Source organism: Salmo salar, chromosome 18 (genome assembly GCF_965601325.2).
Source record: "Salmo salar chromosome 18, fSalSal1, whole genome shotgun sequence".
Classification (NCBI taxonomy): Eukaryota; Metazoa; Chordata; class Actinopteri; order Salmoniformes; family Salmonidae; genus Salmo; species Salmo salar.
Genome location: NC_138308.1, coordinates 74,899,390 through 74,905,757, shown reverse-complemented (window position 1 = coordinate 74,905,757; position 6,368 = coordinate 74,899,390). Strand labels below are relative to the sequence as shown.

The following is a 6,368-nucleotide window of genomic DNA, read 5'->3' as shown; positions in this document are numbered from 1 at the left end:
TAGAAATAATGGGGTGCAAAGGACCAAAATAAATAAATAAATACAGTAGGGGAAGGGGTAGTTGTTTGGGCTAAATTATAGATGGGCTATGTACAGGTGCAGTGATCTGTGAGCTGCTCTGACAGCTGGTGCTTAAAGCTAGTGTTTCCAGTTTCAGAGATTTTTGTAGTTCGTTCCAGTCATTGACAGCAGAGAACTGGAAGGAGAGACGGCCAAAGGAGGAATTGGCTTTGGGGGTGACCAGAGAGATATACCTGCTGGAGCGCGTGCTACAGGTGGGTGCTGCTATGGTGACCAGTGAGCTGAGATAAGGGGGGACTTTACCTAGCAGGGTCTTGTAGATGACCTGGAGCCAGTGGGTTTGGCGACGAGTATGAAGCGAGGGCCAGCCAACGAGAGCGTACAGGTCGAAGTGGTGGGTAGTATATGGGGCGTTGGTGACAAAACGGATGGCACTGTGATAAACTGCATCCAGTTTATTGAGTAGGGTATTGGAGACTATTGTGTAAATGGCATCGCCGAAGTCGAAGATCGGTAGGATGGTCAGTTTTACGAGGGTATGTTTGGCAGCATGAGTGAAGGATGTTTTGTTGTGAAATAGGAGGCCAATTCTAGATTTAACTTTGGATTGGAGATGTTTGATGTGAGTCTGGAAGGAGAGTTTACAGTCTAACCAGACACCTAGGTATTTGTAGTTGACCACATATTCTAAGTCAGAACCGTCCAGAGTAGTGATGCTGGACGGGTGGGCAGGTGCGGGCAGCGATCGGTTGAAGAGCATGCATTTAGTTTTATTTGTATTTAAGAGCAGTTGGAGGCCACGGAAGGAGAGTTGTATGGCATTGAAACTCGTCTGGAGGGTTGTTAACACAGTGTCCAAAGAAGGGCCAGAAGTATACAGAATGGTGTCGTCTCTGGTTGTGTGAGTCTCTGGTTGTCCCGTGTGGCTCAGTTGGTAGAGCATGGTGTTTGAAACGCCAGGGTTGTGGGTGCGATTCCCACGGGGGACCAGTACGGAGAAAAAAATGTATGAAATGTATGCATTCACTACTGTAAGTCGCTCTGGATAAGAGTGTCTGCTAAATGACTAAAATGAAATGTAAAAAAATGGTTGTCCACCAGAGGTCACTATGTCCTTTGTAGTCGTAGCTTGTTCAGTGGCTCTGTTCCTTAGAATAGAGTGGTGAGAAGGAATTGTTCTTTGTCTTCGGTCGAGTTTCCTGGACTATTTTACATATATAGCTGCAGACTGTGAATGTGTAGTCTTTAGTTTTGTAGATTTCTTCACCATTTGTAACATATTCAGCTGGCGCTGCACATAGCTGGTCTAGAGAGTCTAACCATTCTAACTGCTCGGTCTTGTAGAGATTTTCTTCTCTGTTGAATGTTTCAGAGTTTCTAGCCATTCTGTACATTTCAGCTCACGCTGCCGGTCTCATTGGCCTATAGAGTGGTAGCCATTTCAACGTGGGGACTCCCGTCCTTCTGTTTTCTGGACAAATGTTAATTTAGTCAGAAGTGGGTTTTATGCACTCTGGGAAAAGGGGGCGTTCCATGACACCGACGTAATGTCTGTGCTGACTGACTGGTTAACCTGTTGGGGACCCCTTCCGCTCTAATCCCGGTATTGGGATTTATTGTCAAGAGACCATGGCGGGAAATTCAAAACTGCAAGAATCGAATAATTTCAATTTCTCAAACAATCAACTATTTTTCACCATTTGAAAGATAAACATCTCCTAAATCCAACCACATTGTCCGATTTCAAAGAGGCTTTACGGCGAAAGCATAAAGTTAGGTTATGTTAGGAGAGTACATTGAAAATAGCTGTGTGTAATGTTTTGTCAATTCAAAGACAGGCGTCACCAAAAGCAGATAACCAGCTAAAATTATGCACTAACCTTTGACAATCTTCATCAGATGACACACCTAGGACATTATGTTATACAATACATGCATTTTTTGTTCCATCAAGTTCATATTTATATCCAAAAACAGCATTTTACAGTAGCGGTGAAATTCAGATTTTTTTTCTCCCTCAAATGCTTCCGGTGAATCAGAGTTACAATTTACAAAATTACTATTCGAAAACATTGGCAAATTATAATATTGTCATTCAAAGAATTATAGATTAACATCTCGTAAATGCTACCACATTGCCAGATTTCAAAATAACTTTACTGGGAAATCACACTTTGCAATAAACGGGGTGCTGTGCTAAGAACAATAGGCTAGGATATACAGGTTAGCACCATATTGTAACCATCTAATATCAATAATACTATTGTCAATAATCCCTTACCTTTGATTATCTATATCAGAAGGCACTTCCAGGAATCCCAGGTCCACAACAAATGTGGTTTCTTTTGACAAAGTTCATAATTTATGTCCAAATAACTCCAAGTTGTTCCATGTTGTTAGCGCTTCGGTAGGCTACTCAAAAGTAGGGCGGGGGGGGGGGGGAAGTCACGATGAAAAGTACAAAAAAAAATCTATTTACGTTCGTTCAAACATGTCAAACGTTGTTTAGCATCAATCTTTAGGGCCATTTTTAACGTGAAACATCAGTAATATTTCAACCCGACCTCTCCTGTGTCTTGAAAAACGTTTTTGAAAAATGTCTCGCCTCACATGAACTCACATGAACGGTGCAGGTGCACCGTTCATGCGTGCAGGTGCACGCAATAATGAAGTGACGACATCCCAGGGACGTCAACTTCTCTTCCTTGTCATCCGGTCTCTGTTCATCATAGACGCTTCAAACAACTTTATAAAGATCGTTGACATCTAGTGGAAGCCGTAGGAAGTGCGAAATGAATCCTTTGTCACTGTGTGATCTATTAGCAATGACTCGAAAAATAGTACAGCCACAAGATTCTAATTTCCTGGTTGTATTTTTCTCAGGTTTTTGCCTGCCATATGAGTTTTGTTATACTTACAGACACCATTCAAAGAGTTTTAGAAAATTCAGAGTGTTTTCTATCCAAATCTGTTAATAATATGCATATCCTAGCTTCTGAGTTGGTGTAGGAGGCAGTTAAAAATGGGCACATATTTTTTTCAAAATTCTCAATACTGCCCCCTAGCCCCAATTCTCTCATTTATAAGGCTAACATCACATTTCATCTTCTCACAAATAGTTAATCATATAAGTCCCACTGTGGAGAGAGAGCGGGGGGGGGGGGGGGAATCTGGCGCCTATGATCCTCATCCCAACAGGGCAAGTCGTGACAAGGGCTTGTAAGTAAGCATTTGTGGTGGCTAATTTCTGCATTACCAAATGAGGAGAGTTACAAACTTCACACACCAGTCAGAGTTATACTTAAAACTACATCTTTAATAATTAAGATGCTTTTGCAAAAGCTCTTTGACTTTCAATGATGCGCTATCTCTAGTGAACCATTGAAAAGTGACTACACAAAAGTACAAAGATCTTTTATAGCCAAGATACACCCCTCTCAACGTACATGACGAACCACAGATACATAGAATGGGTCACAAGGTAAAGTTTTGTATGAAAGATATCTATAAAACATATCAGACAGCAACTGCTGTATCAACATGGTTCATTGTATAGACCAGTGTCTGGTCCTCCTACTCCAAACTGGAACCGTCTCTCCCTGGTACGGTATAGAACAAAACCATTAGCTCATGTCCTCTGGAATGCTCTTTAGGCATTATTATCAAAAGACATCGTAAATCTCCTCTGTCAGTGCTATCTCATAGAGGCCCATCCTCAGTAAAACACACACACATACACACACACACACACACATATGTAGACAATGTTCCATTTGGTCCTCTTGCCTTTCTGATATTCTGCATTGCACCAGAGACATGTAAAAGACAAGCCTGACCTCTCCCCTCTCTGGGCCCCAAGTGACTGAGACCCAGCTGAGGGAAAAGTGCAACTGAAAGACACCAGAGTCCAAAGGGATACATTCTAATGACAATTATCTCACATAAGCATATTATGCAAATAAAACATCTTAATTATCTATGTTACCCAACTAATTCTGATTCATCCGCCACACATTTCACTGTAAGGACTACACCTGTTGTAGTCAGTGCATTTTATTTACACGTCTGTAACACATCTGGACAAGAGGAACACCTATGTGAGAATGCTATTCATTGACTACAGTTCAGTATTCAACAATATTCTTCCTTCCAATCTCGACACCAAGCTCAGCGCCTTGGCTCTGAACACCACCCTCTGCAACTGGATCCTGGACCTCCTGACGGGCAGACCACAGGCTCTGAGGATTGGCAACAACACCTCCTCCACACAGGGGTGTGTCTTCAGCCCTCCCAGGGGTGTGTCCTCAGCCCTCTGCTGTACTCCCTGTTCACCCACGACTGCGTGTCTTTGAACGACACCAACTACATAATCAAGGTTGCTGACGTCACCACGGTTCTAGGTCTGATAACCAACAACAACGAGTCAGCCTATAGGGAGGAGTGGTCATTGGGTTTTTGGTCACCTCCCTGACCAAGGTCCTTCTTGCCCGGTTGCTCAGTTTGCTTGGATGGCCAGCGCTAGGCAGAGTCTGGGTAGTTCCATATTTTTTCAATTTCCCAATGATGGAGACCACTGTGCTCTTGGAAACTTTCAACACTCTAAAAATGGTTTTATGCCCTTCCCCAGATATGTGCCTCATCACAATTATATCTGGGAGGTCTTCAGACAGTTCCTTGGACTTCATGGTATAGTTTCTGCTCTGACATGCACTGTCAACTGTGGGACCTTGTATAGACCGGTATTTCTTTCTAAATCATGTCCAAACATTTGAATTGGCCACAGGATGACTCCAATCAAGTTGTTGTGACATTGCAAGGATGATCAAAGGAAATTGGACGCACCTGAGCTCAATTTGGAATGTCATTGCAAAGGGGTGTGAAAACGTATGTCAATTTGATTTCTGTATTGCATTTTCAATACATTTACAAAAATGTCCAAAAACATCTTTTCACTTTGTCATTATGGGGTATTGTGTGTAGAAAAAAATACATGTAATTAATTTTGTATTCAGGCTGTAACACAATAAAATGTGGAATACGTCAAGGGATATGAATACGTTCTGAAGGCACTGTACAACATAAGTCTCATGGCAAAACTATCACTATTTGGTTTATTACATAATGATGATTTTCTCTGAATAAAAATATTTAAAATCATGAAATGAAATGTGTTTCTAAAGTCTTCTCTTTCTGTCAAACGTTAGTTTTTGTAGTGAGCTTGTGATATCATATTAATGAAATAAACAAATACAAATATTACGTTTCAAAGATAACTAACCTACAGTAGCAAGGACGTTGGTGTAGAACAAATGTCCGATACACATTTTGATTTGATTGTTTTCTGTGCTATACGACACTTAGCAGAAGTATTTATCCAAAATAACTTACAGTACAGTATACCCATGGTATACAGAATGTGGTGAGGATTTCAAGAAGACGACTGTAGAATGAATAAATACTGAATTTGAGCGGTAGTGGAAATGTGGTCATATTGTGTGCTCAAGGGGTAGTCCTACAGATTCCCATCTTTCAATGAGAAGTTCATTCGAATTAGATCAGTAAGGGGTCTTGTAACTGTTGCCAAATAATGACATAACACATACAGTATTGCTAAGAATGTGAGAGTAGTGTGACTCCCCTACCTGGTCTCGAACCCAGGTCACCAGCACCAATGATGAACACCCTGATCATTGTCCCAATAAGGGATATCCTTAAGACATGTGCTTAATGGGCCAGTATAGTTACGCCCTGTCCAGAAGCAAACCTTAAGGGACAGATCACAATTTACTGGGGGGAATGGTGGTCCAAAATAGGGGAGGGTTTTCAAACTTTTTTTTTTGCTTTTGGGAGGGTTGTTTGATTTTTTTATTGGGCACAGGGGAGATTAGTGAATTTCTTTCTCCCCTGGTTTACATTTGCTCTTTTGCAGGTTTTACTATCTAATTTCTTCCATCCTAGCCAAATACCTCATCTGCTTGCATGCGCCTGACCTATATTGGAGGTGTTTTGGTACTTCCCTTATGCACTACACTTTTCTGTGTGCTCATTTTTTACTTTTGTTTCATTCTGTTGAGATATCTTCATTGGCTAAATTTAAATCTGATCTCTTTTTAATTGTGGGCTCCATATTTAGTTTAAGATAGGATATAAGTAGGTCTGTTGTAAAAAAAAATAACATTAACCTATTTCTGTAATTTGTTGGGTATGGTAGGCATATGGTATTACCCTAATAAAGTTTAGAAACGTTTGTGAAGGTTTGATATGGCTATTATTAAACTTTAGCTACTGAAAGCATATGATATGAAGGTAGTGTGCACCGGCCCTCCAACTGACTCAGACAGTTGAAC

At 41.0% G+C, this 6,368-nt stretch overlaps 1 non-coding gene across 1 annotated transcript; it reads left to right on the top strand.

Moving 5' to 3' along the window:
• The first annotated feature begins 936 nt into the window (after positions 1–936).
• Positions 937–1,010, top strand: trnas-uga (transfer RNA serine (anticodon UGA)). The gene has a single exon. It is a non-coding gene; the product is annotated as a tRNA-Ser (tRNA).
• The last annotated feature ends 5,358 nt before the right edge of the window (positions 1,011–6,368 follow it).